Genomic DNA, 19,164 nt, shown 5'->3' with positions numbered 1-19,164 from the left:
CTCATTTTTCAAATCTTGGTTTCTTAACTGTGCTTGGTGTAAAAATGCCTCCTCTACCCTGAGCAGTTTGCACCACAGGCCTCGGCCTGACTCACAGGAAGAGTCATCTTGGCCAATGGATGGAACTAGAATTGAGCCTTGGACCAGGATTTGGGGCCTGAGGGTAGTGAATCTAGAAACATTTCTACTGCTTTAGGACATCAGTGGCAGTCCTGAAGTGGAAATTGGGGCAAAGGCTCCTGTAAGCCACCTTCTCAGGGTGAGGGGGCTGCAGTTTCTTTAGGTACTGTACTCCAGCAAGTGACCCTTAGGAATAGAACAGTGAATGGCCTGGTAAGTCCCTAGGCTCTCATTTACTTCAACTTTCTATCATACTGTCTTGCTTTATTTTCATTACTCCATTTAGGAAATTTTCTTGTTCACTTGTTTATTGTCTGTCTCCCCATCCAGACTGTAAGTTCCTAAGAGCAGAGACCTTTTCTATCTTACTCCCCTGCTATGTCCAGCACACCATTAGCACTCAAAAAGTATTTGTTGAGGGAATGATTAATTGTTCCATTGACTAGATGGGGAAAGGAGGCCATGAGAGAAGTGACTTGCCTAAAGAAACAGGAATCCTTTACTCCCGCCCTCCAGCTCTCCTTCTAGTCCAGTCCTCTTCTCACGAAACCTGTGACTTCTGGGGCACCTGTGTGGTGACTGACAAGTGCCTACCACTAGGTGTGCGCTCCTGTGGGCTGGGACTAAAGCAGCATCTGGAGCAGAAGACTGCCTCCCTGCCCTCTCTCAGTTCCTCTCTTCTCTTTGAAGATAGCCATTTGCCTTGTGGTGGTGGGGGGAGCTGTGAATACCCTGAGCATCAGGTAGGATGGGGAATATGGACGGTCTCCACAGCTGGGCAGCTGAGGATAAGAGTCTGTCTTCTCTCATTGAAAATAGAGTATGTGTGGTCACCAAACTGAAATTTCCTTCTCAGGGTCTCCAGGATGGAATATGCAAGGCTCCTTGGTGTGAGGTCCTGTCACCTCTGCACACACCCCACACATGCTCTGACCCAACTGCAGCTGTCTCCTGGAGAGAAGGAACTGCATTTCCTAAGAATGGGCCACTTGCCAAGCTGTACATGCCTGTAATTCTTCATGCAGCCTTGGGAGGTTCCAGGAAGAGTAGCAGAGGGGGACTCAGGTCAAGCAGCCAGTGGCAGGGCTTGAATTTCAGGGCTCAACCACAGCATTTTCCCAAGTATGGTCAGATTGGGTGGGGATCTTTCAGATAATCCCAAGGATGAATGCTTTTTATTATAATAGCTATTTATTTCCACATAGATTAGGAAATATAAGTAGCACGTCAAACTCTTTTATGAGATTGTCCAGGTGTCTCCAGCAGTCAATCATTATTTTTCCCGAGTTCAGGCTTTTTCACTTTTGCGTTCAGTGTGTGGATAGAGTGAGTTTTTCTGCTTCCTGGGTAACTGAACCGTTGGTGTATAGAAAGTCCTGCCCTCATTGGCTGCCCTTAGGCTCTAACAGGAGACTTGGTGTGTGGGTCTTTCGGCTGTAGGATCTGTCACTCAGAGGCGTTTAGGATTCAGTCATTTCACACCTCTGGGTCAGCCCCGCTGAGAGGTAGTGGGAGATACACCTCCCTCTCAAGGAGGGACTTTCCAGTGGCAGAGGGGATGCCTCGAAGGAGGCCCGCTGCACCCCGTATTCCCAGGTCATGGCTCTGGTCAGCACACACTGATTCTACAAATACGGGCAGCGGGGTGCATACAGTCCCAAATTGACGCCGCAACTGCTGGCGGTGGTACGGACTGGAGGTGCTAGAAGCACCAGCCCTGTGGAAATGGCAGCTCATGTGGTCTCCTTCTCCTTTGCTGAAATGTCCCCTCCAAGAAAAAGGATTGCTACCAGGAACAGACCCGTTCCCTCGGGAGCGCTGATCGTGGGACTCTGCCCAGCCACGGATGGGAGAGGGAGGCTGGCCGCCGCTCACCCCTGGCAGCTCAGGCTGCGGGTCAGGAATGAAGGGTTTCCCAGCAAGCTGTGCTTACACACTGCTGAGCAATGTCTCCCGCCTACGGACTTATGGTCACTCCTGAGCGGGTCCGGCTCCGTCCGAAGGACCCTGCCTGAGGACTACAATCTGGGGTGTCTCACTCGCCACCCACCACGGCTCTGTAATCGGCCTTCAGCGATTCTTTTAGTCCTGCAGCCTGGGAAGCCACTTGCCAGGCATACCCACGGATGGCTTTGAGGTGCTTACGCGCGGCGGGGAGCGCTGGGGAGGAGGTCCGCGCCTTCCACCCGGTCCCAGTCCCCGACCCCAGGGGGAGACGCGTCTCCAGATCCGCTCGAAGCTGTGAACTTCTCCTTCCCGGCCAGACCTGTCGCAAACACCCTCCGCAGAGCACCGTGTGTAGTGTTTCTACCCAGCTCGACGCGAGTCAGGCCCGGATACGCGCATCTGGAAAGCTGCGGAGATTTCCTTGGGCTCGGGTGGGGATGGCGTGGGCTGACTTGTTAAGATGACAGCCACGGTGCTAGGCGTCTTCCAGGGGCTATGCACGTTCACCACCTTCACCACCGAGAACCTCTGTCTTTTAAATACATTGCAGCAATTAAAAAGCGGAGGGAGGGGGAGCTCTAGGGAACCCGTTTGGAGAGAGTGGAAAGATTTTTCAGCTCCAGGTCGCCCCGATCGCTAAACACTGGTGTAACTTGTGTTTGGTCTCAGTTTTCACGTCTGTAAACTGGGAAGAAGACCTACGTCCAGGTGGGACTGTAGAGAAACGGAAGGTGTTGGTGCACAGTCGCCCGGTGCTCCTAGGGTCCTGTTTCTCCCAGGATTGGACCGCGGTGGGGGGACCGCCTCCCTGGCGGTCAATGAGACCGTGAGACTGAGAGACCCGGGCCTGCGCCCCAGGCCGGCAGGCTAGCAAGCGTTCGGAGACGCGTAAGGGCGGGGCCCACGAGGGCCAGGGGAACGCCCGTTCGATCTGGGCCAACCAGCGCCCGTCTCTGAACCGCCAATGAGGAAGCTCCTTACAGCCAAGGCCAGGTCGGGAGCGAGGCTGCGGCGAGTGCGGCGCTGACAGAGACGCGCGCGCGCGACCCAGCTCGGACCCCGGACCGTCGCCGCCATCACCGCCGCCTGCCCAGTTGCTCCTCAGCCGCTTCTCCTCGCCATGGAGGCGAGGCCGCCACCGCCGCCTCGGGGTTCCAAGCCGCGGGCCGGGCGGTGGCCCTGAGGGCGTGTGGCGGGCCGAGACGCCGTCGCGGCACCGAGGCGGAGCCGCAGTCCTCGACCCCAGCGGTCCCGCCCAACGCTGGACTCGGTGAGTGTTCACGGCCGCCGCCACCCCGACGGGCTCCGGAGGTGGGGCGGCGGTTCCCAGGCGCGGGTGGGAGGGGGTCCCCGGCCTGAGCCCAAATCCCTCTTTTCCGGGCAGGATCCATCCGGCTTCTCCAGGGATTCCACATCCTTGCGCTGTCCGTGGGGCTGGGGCGGGGGAGGGGGAGAGTCCCCGGAAACGCGCCCGCCCAGGGGCCGACCCCTCTCCACAGCCCAGGAACTTTGCGTGCATCCTCCTGGGGCCGGGTCGCTGCCATAGTTCATTCTGAAAGAAGAAATTTGGACAGTGAGATCAGAATTTGCTCAGGTCCATTTAATGGGAAGAAAGAGGAGAACTCCTGGCATGAGAAAATTTGCTCTTGCAGTGACCAACTTTTCTTTCCCCAGCCCCTCTCTTTTCTGTCCACTCCCTGCAGTTGAGGCTGCTAAAGAAGGAAAACGGGCTCAGAGCTGCCCAGAATTCAAAATGAGCCAATTGGGAATGCATGCCCCCCTCCTTTTGACTTTCGTGAATAACACAAAGAATATCGTTTCTTGAGAAATTAGTTCCTAATTGTATTTCCTGAAGATAAAAATAATAATGGCAGAGCTGAGCCCAGTGTTGAGCTTTCTTTCTTTCTTTTTTTTTTTTGAGGTCAGTGAATGATGTTTGTAAGACAGGAAAAGAAGAATATTCAAAACCTCTCTAGGAGGGTGAATGCCTTTAGAAGCCCTTGCTTGGAGATCCCTGCTCTAGAACCAGTCACATCTCCAGAAAGATCTCTTGCCACCTGCTTGCTGTTAGGCAGCTCTAGAACCAGAAGATGGTAGGCGAGGAGAGGACTGGTGGTGAAAGATGGATGAACATTGTGTCCTACTGTTTGTGACCCCATGGACTGTAGCCCACCAGACTCCTCTGTCTGTGGAATTCTCCAGGCAGTAATATTAGAGTGGGAGCCATTCCCTTCTCTAGGGGATCTTCCCAACCCAGGGATCGAACCCAGGTCTCTTGCTTTGCAGTCAGATTTTTTATGGTCTGAGCCACTAGGGAAGCCCCTTGCCTGGCCACTCCTTTAAACAAAACACAGATCTGATGCTATCACTTGTTTACTTAAAACTCCCTTGCTTTTCTTTTGCCATAGGATGAATGAAGCCCAAAATGCCTTAACAAGTCATACAAGACCCTTGACAGCCTTGCTTCAACTTACTCTTTTATTTTTAAATTAATCCTTCAATTCTCCTTCCCTTCATCCCCTTTTCTGGTCATTCAGAATTGCTTGCCTGCCTTTTTTTACATTTGGATACTTTTGCTTGCTCTTTCTTCCCCACCTTTACCTGCTGAGCTCCACCTCTTTAAAGCCGTTTTCAGTTGAGAGGCTAGATGTAGGAGCTGTGTCTTGTTCAGCTGTTCATCTCCCATGTTGAGAGCTTCTTCCTCCCAATTGTCTTATAGGTCCTGTCCCATCTTTTCCCCTTATGTTTACTTCCAGGTACCCACTTCCTGAGAGAATCTTTCTTGAGCGTTTCCTGCTTGGCATGCAGCCAGGCAGATAGAATGTTGAAGACAGGACTTTTAGTACCTTGATTCCCCATCTACCCATGTCCATCCCATCCAGCCCCATAACTAATTAGCAGGTAGGAACTGACAGGTCTCATATCCCACGACCTTCAATCTGCTCCACTGTCTCTGAAAGGCCAAAAGCGCTATGGTCTCTTTTTCACCTCTGCCTATCTGAAGTGCACTGGCTAATGTATACTCTGAGGCAGAGTGCGATCTAGGAGGCTGTTCACTGGGTACTTTTTAGATGCTGATTTACCATCTAGGAGAAATCCAGAACCAGAAAAGCCACATCTCTGACTTAACTACATTCATGGTGTTCTATTTGCCAGACAAAGTGCTTGGGATACAGAATAAAAGTGAGGAAGTCACATTTTTACCTTTGAGGGGCTCACAGCTTAAAGCAGGACAGGTGGATACAAATACTTGCCACAGGTATTGTTAGGATGTGATAATACCTTTTATTTGCCTTGTGTTAGGCTAGATAATAAATGCTTTCCATGAATTATCTTATTTACTCCTTTCTACCCTCTAATAGTGGCTAATTCCTACTAGACAAGGGTGGAAACTGAGCCCATACAGTATGCTGATGAGGGAATAATCAGGATCTGAATCTTGGCGGTCCAGTTCCAGAGTATCTACCTGGCTGTATAGACAGCATTCCTTCTTTGGGTGGCTTGAGAAAACTTGACTGGGAGGAGGCCTTGGATGGATAGGAGTTTCTGTATGGTGGACAGGATACGGGAACGAGGGAGCAGCACAGGCAGGCTTGGAGGTGGAAGGAATCCATTGCCCTTGGGGAACGAGGAGAGGTTAAACATAGTTGGATTGGGTAGAGAGAAGGGTGGGAGATGAGATTAGGTCAGCTTGAAGGGCTGTGAGTGCTGTGTTTAAGTTTGAGTGTGCATGCTCAGCCATGTACAACTCTTTGCAACCTCATGGACTGTAGCCCACCAGGCTTCTCTGTTTATGGAATTTTCCAGGCAAGAATATTGGAGTGGGATATCATTTCCTACTCCAAGGGATCTTCCTGACCCAGGGATTGAACCAACATCTGCTGCATCTCCTGCATTGGCAGGCGGGTTCTCTACCACTGAGCCACCTGGGAAGCCCCAAAATTTGGGCAGTGGAGACTTTAAAGGAGGATTTTAGAGGCGGTCAGGGACTTGAGCAGACCAGGCTTTGGAAAAGTCACTCGGGGGCAATGTGGGGCCAGATGCTCATGCCCTTCCAATTTAAGAGGCAATGGCCAGGACGCACAGAGGCAGAATCATGGCCTCTTAAACCCGGAGTGAGGTCCAAAGAGAATACTGCAGAATTTTGAGAAAAAGATAATACTTAGGAGAAAAATTACAGCTGTTTGAAAGTATGTAATAGAGAAATATCTTCTTTCTACCTGACCTCCTCAGAGATGGTTGAAGTTTAGAGTACATGCTAAGTCGCTTCAGTCATGCCTGACTCTTTGCGACCCTGTGGACTAGCCCGCTAGACTCCTCTGTCCATGGGATTCTCCAGGCAAGAATACTGGAGTGGGTTGCTATGTCCCCCTCCAGGGGATCTTCTGAACCAGGGATCGAACCTGCATCTCCTGCCTTGTAGGTAGATTCTTAACCTCTGAGCCACCAGGGAAGCCCATTGTGCTTATTTATCTTCTCTCTAAAGATGTGAATGGAACTCAAATGAATCTTTATCAGGGTATATATCAGGATAACCTGGGATGCTTCTCCACATGCTTTCTCTCACCTAACCTTCTCCCCCTGTTTGATTTTATCCTGTTTCTTTGAATTTGCAGAGGGAGATTGAGTCTCAGAAGGATAGAGTGACTTGTGCAAGATGGTGTGTGGTGGTGGTTTTTTTAAGCAGCCCTGTTATTTGTATTTGCCCAGCATCTATCTTTGGAAGTTAGAGTTGATTTGTAAACATTGTTGCATTGTTTTTCTCCACCCTCATGTGGGAAAAATGAGGTCCAGTGAAACTCCAGTTTTAAGCAAGAATTTGGCCAAATGTAGAGTCTTGTCGTTTTACTTCTTAACAAATGCCAAATCTGAGGAAATTTTTTTAGTGACTCTGAGTACAACAAAAGTAGCAATACTGTAACACTAACAATACAATTGAGCAACAAATCCATAAATAACCCAACATTAAAATTTATTTTAATATATTCTCTATAGAAAAGAGAATCCATTAAATATGAAATTGTAGGTACTTTAAATTCACATCTATTTGTATCATTGTATAGACATGCTATGCATGCATGCTAAGTCACTTCAGTCGTGTCTGACTCTGTGCAACCCTATGGACAGCAGCTCACCAGGCTCCATCCACAGGATTCTCAGGATTCTCTAGGCAAGAATACTGGAGTGGGTTGCCATTTCCTTCTTCTTTTTTTTTTTTTTTGTTTGTTTGTTTTTACCTTTTATCTGTACTTGGTAGGTAAAGTACATGCAGAATATGATTTTTGTATTCTTTTGTAATTTATTGATTTTTATTTTTGACTATTCTAGGTCTTCATTGCTGAGTGTGGTCCTTCTCTAGTTTCAGAGAGTGGGGGCTACTCTCCAGTTGCAGTGCACAAGCAGTAGTGGTTTCTCTTGTTGCAGAGCATGGCTGTAGGGCGTGAGAGCTCAGTAGTTGCAACGGATTCTTAACCACTGGACCACAAGGGAATCCCTGATTTTTGTGTTTTTGAATAACATCAAACATTTTATCTTTACTCATTTTGTTTATTATTTTAAATCACAAAATAGCAGTCCATGCATTGATAACTGTACTTTGTACAATCGTTTTTGTTTTCTTTTTTTCTCTCCTTTTTACTATTTTGAATGGTACTTTTGAGTATCCCTGAAACACTTCTTTTGGATTATTTTCTTGGATTCTTTCCCTAAAATGGGCTCACTGTATCAGAATATGATTTCATTGCCGAATTGGTGTCTAGAAAGATTGAACTAGTTTACAACACCATTAACAATTTATGTGGCTCTATATCCTGACAATATAATCAGTACTATTAAATATAACCTAAAAATCAATTTTGTTAATTACAAAAAATGTAATAGTACTTTGAATTAGGTTAAATGTACGTTTCTTCAGAAAAACTTTAGAAAAGTAAATGAGCTACTAAATGAGCTTTAGTAGCTCATTTAGATTTTGAATTAGCTATTGTACTGTGATATATATCATATCCAAGAGTTATGTAGCTAAAGCCAACTTGTTTTTGAAGAAGGACATAGTTTATGACAGAAATATTGAGGAAATTTAGGATAAGATCATATTAGTATGAAATAGAAAACTGGGTGCTATTCAATAGAAAATATCAGACATTGTGCTGTGAGTTAGGGATACCCCAGAGTAATATGGATGTGTTTCACCTGCTAGCAAGGTAATGCTCAAAATCCTTCAAACTAGGCTTCAACAGTATGTGAATTGAGAACTTCCACATGTATAAGCTGGATTTAGAAAAGGTGGAGGAACCAGAGATCAAATTGCCCACATCCATTGGATCATAGAAAAGACAAGAGAATTCCAGGAAAACATCTACTTCTGCTTCATTGACTACACTAAAGCCTTTGTCGATGACAACAAACTGGAAAATTCTTAAAGAGATGGGAATACCAGACCATCTTACCTGCTTCCTGAGAAACCTGTATGCAAGTCAAGAAGCAACAGTTAGAACTGGACATGGAACAATGAACTGCTTCAAAATTGGGAAAGATGTATGTCAGGGCTGTATATTGTCACCCTGCTTATTTAACTTATATGCAGAGTACATCATGAGAAATGTCGAGCTGGGTGAATCACAAGCTGGAATCAAGATTGCCAGGAGAAATATCTATAACCTCAGATATGCAGATGACACCACCCTTATGGCAGAAAGTCAAGAGGAACTAAAGAGCCTCTGGATGGGGGTGAAAGAGAAGAGTGAAAAAGTTGGCTTAAAACTCAACATTCAAAACACTTTAAGATCATGGCATCCTGTCCCATCACTTCATGGCAAATAAGATGGGGAAACAATGACAGACTTTATTTTCTTGAGCTCCAAAATCACTGCAGATAATGACTCCAGCTGTGAAATTAAAAGACACTTACTCCTTGGAAGGGAAGCTATGACACACCTAGACAGTATATTAAAGAGCAGAGATATCACTTTACTGACAAAGGTCTGTATAGTCAAAGCTGTGGTTTTTCCAGTAGTCATATGGATGTGAGAGTTGGACCATAAAGAAGGCTGAGTGCTGAAGAATTGATGCTTTGAACTGTGGTGTTAGAGAAGACTCCTGAGAGTTCCTTGGACAGCAAGGAGATCCAACCAGTCAATCCTAAAGGAATTCAGTCCTGAATATTCATTGGAAGGACTGACGCTGAAGCTGAGGTGGCAGTCCTTTGGCCACCTGATGCAAAGAGCTGACTCACTGGAGAAGATCCTGATGCTGGGAAAGATTGAGGGCAGGAAGAGAAGCGGGTGACAGAGGATGAGGTGAATGGGTGGCATTATAGACTCAGTGGACATGAGTTTGAGGAAACTCCAGGAGATAGTGAAGGACAGGGAAGCCTGGTGTGCTGCAGTCCATGGGATGCAGAACTGGATACAACTGAGTGACTCAACAACAACATGGATGTGATGTCTATCCTTTTGGACTAATTCAGTAGGCAGACATTAATTACCTTATGGTAATTACAGATACGATCAGAGGGGAAGAATAGGATGTCTTGGGAGTGCCAGAGAAGTTCAACAGGTAAACAACACTTGCGGTTAAACAACACAAAATCCCTGAGCTAGGAAGGGTGTTGATACCTTAGGTACCTAACTTGAGAGTTCACCTGAACCATCTTAGGGGTCTTGTTCAAATACCAAGTCTTGATTCAGCAGGTCTGAAGTGGGACTTGGGCTTCTCTGGTGGCTCAATGATAAAGAATCTGCCTGCCAGTGCAGGAGATGTAGGTTTGATTCCTGGGTGGGGAAGATCCTCTGGAAAAGGAAATGGCAACCCTCTCCACTATCCTTGTCTGGGAAATCCCATGGACAGAGGAGCCTGGCAGCTACAGTCGATGGCCTTGCAAAGTTGGAAATTCTTAGCAGCTAAACAACAGGGTGGGACTTGGGATTCTGTATTACTAAGTGGCTCCCTGGTGAGGAAGATGCTGTTGGTGGGTGGACCATGCTTGAGTAGCAAGGCCTAATTGAGAGCTTGGTTAGTATCAAAAGCTGAATGACCATGGTGAGTAGTAGCGGGTAATTCTCTATCCTGGCTGCACTTTGAGTTTGCCTGGGGAACTTAAACGATCAGGGATGTTTAATAGCCCACCCCCAGGAATTTTTATTACATAATAGTTCTGATTAAGGGACTGAGGGAGTATATATACATATATATTTTTTTTAACTCCCTGGGTGATTCTAATATGCAGCCAGAGTTAAGAACCACTGGGCTAGAGAGAGGCAAGGACCAGAGTTCAAGGCCCTGTATGCCATGCAAGTATTTTGAACTTGATCCTTAAGGCAGAGCTAAGCCTTTAAGAGATTTCAAAGAGGAGTAAACTGATCTGATTTGCAGTTATGAAAAGTTCACTGTGGCTGCAGTCCAGAGCAGTAGTTTTCAGAGTGAGGTAGATAAGATGCTGGGATGCTGAATTTTTAATTATTTTTATCTAAAAATTGATAAAATATTACATTAGAGACTGTCACTGGTATCTCCTTGTGTCTATAGGTCAAACAATGTTAACATGTTAACTGCAGAACCTTAGATGTCCAGAAGTAAGAGAGGGGAGTTCTGCAGTAAGCGAGCAGAGCTGTATACATACATTAATAACAGTTTATATTATCAAGTTTTGTTAAACTGACTTTCACAAAATGAAGAAGTGGCTTAAAATGATCCCTGCAAAGAAACCAGTGATTGAAGAAAATAATGCAAGCACAAGGAAACAAGCAAAATGGCACAGTTGACCTTTGTCTAGCTCCTATTATGAAGTCTTAGTGAGCTACTCAGCTTGTATTACATTGGAAAGTATAAAGAACCCTATGGACTTACATCCTCTGTTATTATAGGAATCTTGCTTTAAGATTGTGTAGAACCTGAGATGTAAAATAATAAAATATGAGGTCATCACTAGTACCAAGCCATTTGAAAACTAAGCATCTGGAGCATAAAGAGAAGCTCTGCATTTTCTTTCTCCTAATGATTTTGTTTTTTTTTTTTTAATTTATTTACTTTTTGGCTCTGTTGGTTGGTTGTTGCTGCACTGGGGTTAGTTGGCTGGGCAGGTTTGGGGGCAGGTGGGAGGTAGTTTTCATTGAGGTGCCCTGGCTTCTCATTGCAGTGGCTTCTCTTGTTGAAGAGCATGGACTCTAGAGAATAGGCTCAGTAGTTGGAATGCACAGGCTTAGTTGCCCCACAGCATGTGAAATCTTTCTGGACCAGGGATCATGTCGCCTGCATTGGCAGGCGGATTCTTAACCACTGGACCACCGGGGAAGTCCTCCCCCTGTGATGTTTAAAGTCATTGGCTGAGGAGTTCCCTGGCCCGTCACTGCCCCAACCCAAGTTCAATCCTGGTGGGGGAACTAAGGTCCCTACAAGGCCTGGCATTGCAGCCAGAAAGAAAAAGAAAAAAAGATGTAGGCTATTCAATCAGATGCTGTAAATAATTTTACTAACCTAATGATTCAAGTATCTATATTAGAGTTTTCTGTTCTTAGAAACAACAGAAAAGCATATACCATTGGCAGGTCTTCCTGTCTGCAATGGTGCCCCACCCCCCACCCCCCCAAAAAAAACCCCGCTGATATTGTATATGGAAAATAATATGTCAAGAAACTAAAATGTATCCCTTATAACTTGTAAGATGCATAGAAAATGTTGCTGAAGATTTGAACAAGCAATATTAGAACAAATCTTCCAGTGTGGGAGGTTTGCTGCTGCTGCTAAGTCGCTTCAGTTGTGTCCAACCCTGTGCGACCCTATAGACAGCAGCCCACCAGGCTCTGCCGTCCCTGGGATTCTCCAGGCAAGAACACTGGAGTGGGTTACATGGTTTTAAAAGTATAGAAGCTTGTAGCATGTCTTAGTATTTGCTAGATTCTCTTTATTGAAAGAAATCCAAGAAGAATCACTTTTGTGGGCTACTGGAGGAAAGTTGCATATTTCCTGTGCAATATTGCATAGGAACCTGGAATGTCTGGTCCATGAATCAAGGCAAATTGGACATGGTCAAACAGGAGATGGCAAGAGTGAACATCGACATCCTAGGAATCAGCGAACTAAAATGGACTGGAATGGGTGAATTTAACTCAGATGACCATTATATCTACTACTGCGGGCAGGAATCCTTAGAAGAATGAGTAGCCATCATGGTCAACAAAAGAGTCCAAAATGCAGTTCTTGGATGCAATCTCAAAAACGACAGAATGATCTCTCTTCGTTTCCAAGGCAAACCATTCAATATCACAGTAATCCAAGTCTATGCCCCAACCAGTAACGCTGAAGAAGCTGAATGGTTCTATGAAGACCTACAAGATCTTTTAGAACTAACATCCAAAAAAGATATCCTTTTCATTATAGGGGACTGGAATGCAAAAGTAGGAAGTCAAGAAACACCTGGAGTAACAGGCCAATGTGGCCTTGGAATACAGAATGAAGCAGGGCAAAGACTAATAGAGTTTTGCCAAGAAAATGCACTGGTCATAACAAACACCCTCTTCCAACAACACAAGAGAAGACTGTATACATGGACATCACCAGATGGTCAACACCAAAATCAGATTGATTATATTCTTTGCAGCCAAAGATGGAGAAGCTCTATACAGTCAACAAAAACAAGACCAGAAGCTAACTGTGGCTCAGATCATGAACTCCTTATTGCCAAATTCAGACTTAAATCGAAGAAAGTAGGGAAAACCACTAGACCATTCAGATCTAAATCAAATCCCTTATGACTATACAGTGGAAGTGAGAAATAGATTTAAGGGACTAGATCTGATAGATAGAGTGCCTGATGAACTATGGATGGAGGTTCATGACATGTACAGGAGATAGGGATCAAGACCATCCCCATGGAAAACAAATGCAAAAACGCAAAATGACTGTCTGAGGAGGCCTTACAAATAGCTGTGAAAAGAAGAGAAGCGAAAAGCAAAGGAGAAAAGAAAAGATATAAGCATCTGAATGCAGAGTTCTAAAGAATAGCAAGAAGAGATAAGAAAGCCTTCCTCAGTGGTCAATGCAAAGAAATAGAGGAAAACAACAGAATGGGAAAGACTAGAGATCTCTTCGAGAAAATTAGAGATATCAAGGGAACATTTCATGCAAAAATGAGCTCAATAAAGGACAGAAATGGTATGGACCTAACAGAAGCAGAAGGTATTAAGAAGAGGTGGCAGGAATACACAGAAGAACTGTACAAAAAAGATCTTCACAACCAAGATAATCATGATGGTGTGATCACTCACCTAGAGCCAGGCATCCTGGAATGTGAAGTCAAGTGGGCCTTAGAAAGCTTGACTATGAACAAAGCTAGTGGAGGTGATGGAATTCCAGTTGAGCTATTTCAAATCCTGAAAGATGATGCTGTGAAAGTGCTGCACTCAATATGCCAGCAAATTTGGAAAATTCAGCAGTGGCCACAAGACTGGAAAAGGTCAGTTTTCATTCCAATCCCAAAGAAAGGCAATGCCAAAGAATGCTCAAACTACCACACAGTTGCACTCATCTCACACGCTAGTAAAGTAATGCTCAAAGTTCTCCAAGCCAGGCTTCAGCAATAGGTGAACCATGAACTTCCAGATGTTCAAACTGGTTTTAAAAAAGACAGAGGAACCAGAGATCAAATTGCCAACATCCACTGGATCATTGAAAAAGCAAGAGAGTTCCAGAAAAACATCTACTTCTGCTTTATTGACTATGCCAAAGCCTTTGACTGTGTGGATCACAATAAACTGTAGAAAGTTCTGAAAGAGATGGGAATACCAGACCACCTGACCTGCCTCTTGAGAAACCTATATGCAGGTCAGGAAGCAACAGTTAGAATTGGACATGGAACAACAGACTGGTTCCAGGTAGGAAAAGGAGTACATCAAGGCTGTATATTGTCACCCTGCTTATTTAACTTACATGCAGAGTACATCATGAGAAATGCTGGGCTGGAGGAAGCACAAACTGGAATCAAGATTGCTGGGAGAAATATCAATAACCTCAGATATGCAGATGATACCACCCTTATGGCAGAAAGTGAAGAGGAACTCAAAAGCCTCTTGATGAAAGTGAAAGAGGAGAGTGAAAAAGTTGGCTTAAAGCTCAATATTCAGAAAGCGAAGATCATGGCATCTGGTCCCATCACTTCATGGGAAATAGATGGGGAAACAGTGTCAGACTTTATTTGGGGGGCTCCAAAATCACTGCAGATGGTGACTGCAGCCATGAAATTAAAAGACGCTTACTCCTTGGAAGGAAAGTTATGACCAACCTAGATAGCATATTGAAAAGCAGAGACATTATGTTGCCAACACAGGTCTGTCTAGTCAAGGCTATGGTTTTTCCAGTGGTCATGTATGGATGTGAGAGTTGGACTGTGAAGAAAGCTGAATGCCGAAGAATTGATGCTTTTGAACTGTGGTGTTGGAGAAGACTCTTGAGAGTCCCTTGGACTGCAAGGAGATCCAACTTGTCCATTCTGAAGGAGATCAGCCCTGGGTGTTCTTTGGAAGGAATGATGCTAAAGCTGAAAGTCCAGTACTTTGCCACCTCATGCGAAGCGTTGATTCATTGGAAAAGAGTCTGATGCTGGCAGGGATTGGGGGCAGGAGGAGACGGAGGATGAGATGGCTGGATGACATCACTGACTTGATGGACATGAGTCTGAGTGAACTCCGGGAGTTGGTGATGGACAGGGAGGCCTGGCGTGCTGCGATTCATGGGATCGCAAAGAGTCGGACACGACTGAGCGACTGAACTGAACTGGAGGAAAGTTACACTGGAGAAGACATTCTTAAGAATAAGTGACTGCCTTCATAACATTGCTGTATGGACTAATTGCCTAATATCTTTCTTTCTTAAAAGTGTGCTATGGGATAGCATTTTCTTTGTAATTAAGAAAAAGCTTTATTGTGATGTAATTTATATATTATAAACATCACCCTTTTAAAGTGCACAGTTCAGTGATTTTTAGTATATTTGTGGAGTTGTGCAAATGCTCACCATTATCTAATTTCAGAACATTTTCATCACACCAAGGAGAAGTCCTGCAGCCATTACCTTCACTTCCCATTCCATCCTCCCTCTGGCCCCTGGCAGCCTCTAGTCTTTCTGTCTTTGTCAATTTTTGTCTTCTGTACAGTTTTATAAATGGAATCATAAAATGTGGTCTTCATTGGCTGACTTCTTTTAATTAGCCTTATATTTTGAAGGGGAGTTCATTCATGTTGTAGCATATATCAGTACTTCATTCCTTTTTAATAGCTGAATAATACAATCCATTGTATGGATATATAGTTATTCATCAGTTAGTGAATTTTTGGGTTGTTTCCACTTTTTGGCTATTATGATTAATCTGCTGTGAACATATGTGTACAAGTACATGTGTGGACACATGTTTTCATTTCTTTTGGATATTGAGTGGAATTGCTGGGTTAAATGGTTCTGTTAAACTTCTGAGGGGGAATTGCCAAACTGTTTTCTAAAGCAGTTGTGTCATTTTACATTCCCAGTAGCAGTGCACTAGGTTTCCAGTTTTTCCACATCCTCACTCAACATTTATTATGCTGTCTTTGACTATTAGTGATGTGAAGTAATACCTTATTGTAGTTTTGATTTGCATTTCCTTGGTGACTCTTTTCATTGTGATTTTGTTGCAGCCATAAAAACTCTCATATTTTTACACATGAAGAACCTTGGAAACAAATTTCTTACATGATAAACATACTCAAATATATTTCTGAAAATTTTCCAGATGAGCTACTAATGAAATAAAGCACCTTGGCATTGATCATCAGCTGCTATTAAAACCAGTTGGGAACTTTATAATAGAAGGATCAGATAGACAGTCTTCTAATCAGTCTTAACATCTCTAAAATGGGTACAACCAAACTTTATGTTCCTCTGATGTGAGACAATAGAAAAAATATAACACCATTCATGAAATATTCTTTCTCTGCCAAACCTGACTCAAATTAAGTACCTAGATCTAACAGTCAGTTTACAGAATGTAATTAGAAAATTCAGAGTGGGAGGGATCTGATAGGAAAGATTAAGCCAGTTACTTCAAATAAATGGCAAGGGGAAAAGTGGAGAAATATAACAGGTTAGAGAAGATTTGTGGAGAAGGCAATGGCAACCTGCTCCAGTTCTCTTGCCTGGAAAATCCCATGGACAGAGGAGCCTGGTAGGCTGCAGTCTCTGGGGTCGCGAAGAATCGGACACGACTGAGCGACTTCACTTTCACTTTTCACTTTCATGCATTGGAGAAGGAAATGGCGACCCACTCCAGTGTACTTGCCTGGAGAATCCCAGGGACGGTGGAGCCTGGTGGGCTGCCATCTGTGGGGTTGCACAGAGTTGGACACGACTGAAGCGACTTAGTAGTAGTAGTAGTAGAGAAGATTTGAGACATATTAACTAAATGTAATGCTTAGATCTTGCTTAGCTCCTGTTTCATACAAACCAACTAAAAAATATTTATGAGACATTTGGGAGTAATTTGAATACCACTTAATATATTAAATGATTTTTAAACAATTGTTTTATTATCATATAATCATATTTTTATTTTCATAAAGAATTATGAAAATTTATTATTTTCATATTTTCTTTATTATCATAAAGATATAATAGTATTATGTTAAAAGATTTCTTTTCCTTAGAGATTAGTACTGAAGTATTTATGGATGAAATGATATGATGTCTGGGATTTGCTCTGAGATAACTCAGTGTATCTGAGGGTTGTAGATTATTTACTATTATTGATAAATCATTGACACTGGGTACTTGGTACATAAGGGTTGGTTATAGAGTTTGCTTTTGCTTTTAGTTTTAGTGGGTTTCACATCCGTTCGTTAGAAAAAGTAACATCTTTTGACTAGTTTTCAGGAGTAATTTTAAGAGCAGTTTCCTTTTCAAGGGAAGATAGATATTTGCTAGCCACATTTAAAGGGAAATGTTTGTATAATTGAATGGGTTGGAAAAATAAATATTAACAATTTAGTAAGCACAGCCATAGTACTTCTTCCTTTTGGATCCATATTTCTTTCTGACTGTGATAGCTGTTAAAACCAACCATTGGGACTTCCCTAATGGTCAAGTGGTTAAGACTTCGTCTTCCAATGCAGGAAGTGTGGGTTTGATCCCTGATCTGGGAGCTAGGATGCCTCATGACCAAAAAAGCTAGAATATAAAACAGACAGTATTGTAACAGATTCAACAAAGAGTTTACTGGTCCACATCCAAAAAAAAAAGTCAAATACTGGTTTGAAACCAGACTTGCAGATTGCTTTGTCACAAAATATTAAAATGAGATTTTTCAAGCATAATGAGAAATATTTGATCCTATGGATCACACTAAATATTTTTAAAACAAGTTTAGTATCTTAGTAGTAGTAGTAATGGTTGAACCATTATTGCTGTCATTATTTTATTACATTTGGAAATGAATGTGTGTTTCTGTAGTATTTGTATATATTAGTACCTTTGTCATATTTATTGGGAAACGTTTTGAGGATGTTCACATTGATTGATTGGCCAGTGTGCTGTCAAAGGTTTGTCCTTACTGTGGATAATGAATTGAACAGAGCATTGACACTCATTTGGTGATTGTTAAAGCAAGTTTGGCTAGGGATGATGGTGTTCTGGATTGCACTTAGTTTTTCTTTAGTCTTGTTACTGTAATTTTAGCTTTGCAGTTTTTGTAGAGAAATAAGACCAATAACTTTCACTTGCTCTTTAGTGTTAATTCAGCTTAACTGATTAAATTCCTTCATACTCCTTTGTTAGTGAATTTAATTTTCTTAGATATTTAAAAAACATTTATACTTTTAATCTGTCAAATACAAGTCCTTGACAAGTTAGAGTTACTACCTTAAGCATAATCTCCTTAAGCACTTGAGCAGTACTAAGAAATTAAACTTATAAATGTAGTAAAACGGAATCTTTTAAGATTTCCTGTACTTTTCAATAGCTGAATCTGAATTTGTTGTTATTGTTCAGTTGCTTATTCGAGTACAGCTCTTTGCAACCCTATGGATGGCAGCACACCAGACTTCCCTGTCCTCACTGTCTTCCAGAATTTGCTCAGACTCATGTCCATTGGTTTGATGATGCCATTCAACCATCTCATCTTCTGTCACCACCTTCTCCTCCTGCCCTCAATCTTTCTCAGCATGAGGGTCTTTTCCAAAGAGTCAGCTCTTCGCATCAGGTGGCCAAAGGATTGGTGCCTCAGCTCCAGCATCAGTCCTTCCAATGAATGTTCAGGGTTGATTTCCTTTAGGATTGACTGGTTTGATCTCCTTGCTGTCCAAGGGACTCTCTTGGACAACAAGGAGATCAAGTCCTCTCCAGCACGTGAATTACCAGCATTTAAAAAACACACATCCTAAATTTAACTCAGAAGAACTGTGAGTTTGATATACCTCATCTTGTTGCTAACACCTTTTTCTGCTGGAGTTGTAATGCCACTTAGCCAATTAAGGAGGACAGCTTTATCATCTGTAAGAGAGCCTGAGTTACTAGATTGAAAATATAGAACCACAATGCAGTTATTTGTTGGTCAAAGGATCAAGACTGAGAAAACTAAAGGCTTTTTGTTTCCAGGATAGTTCTTAAGAGGTGCCCTTCCCTATATTAGAGTTCTGAATTGGGTATCAATAGGGGAATCAATGTTTGAGGTTTGTTTTACAACCCTCCGTGTGTTTTATTTTGTATTTTTTCAAATTAACCTCTTAATATTTTTTTTCTGAATCAGATTGGGCTTGTGTTTCTTTCATTTTTCCTTGTCAGACCTTATAGTTATTTTATTTATTTATTTTTAATTGGAGGATAGTTACTTAACAATGTTGTGTTGGTTTCTGCCGAACAACACTGTGAATCACCCATAAGTATACACATACCTCCTCTGTCTTGAACCTCCCTCCCACCCCACCCCCCATAGTTATTTTAATTTGGGGAGTTGAAAGCGACTAGAGTTCATATCCTATACCTGATGCCAAAGCTTGAGTTAAGTAGAAAAGAGTAGCTTTATTACTTTGCCAGGCAAAGGGGGCCACAGTGAGCTAATGCCCTCAAAACTGTGTCCCC

The 19,164-nt window shown here is 43.3% G+C and overlaps 1 protein-coding gene across 5 annotated transcripts in view; it reads left to right on the top strand.

The window, feature by feature from the left end:
- Positions 1 to 3,053: 3,053 nt before the first annotated feature.
- The window catches only part of PTPRA (protein tyrosine phosphatase receptor type A), a 170,901-nt gene continuing 154,790 nt past the window's right edge, over positions 3,054 to 19,164 (top strand). For all 5 annotated transcript variants that reach the window (XM_019971966.2, XM_019971965.2, XM_019971964.2 and 2 more), the window contains exon 1: positions 3,054 to 3,337. The gene's annotated coding sequence lies outside the window, so the exon portion shown is untranslated. The remainder of the gene's footprint in view (positions 3,338 to 19,164) is intronic.

This window comes from Bos indicus, chromosome 13 (assembly GCF_029378745.1).
Source record: "Bos indicus isolate NIAB-ARS_2022 breed Sahiwal x Tharparkar chromosome 13, NIAB-ARS_B.indTharparkar_mat_pri_1.0, whole genome shotgun sequence".
NCBI classification, from domain to species: Eukaryota; Metazoa; Chordata; class Mammalia; order Artiodactyla; family Bovidae; genus Bos; species Bos indicus.
The sequence above is the reverse complement of the archived record's forward strand: the minus strand, read 5'-3'. Positions and strand labels throughout refer to the sequence as shown.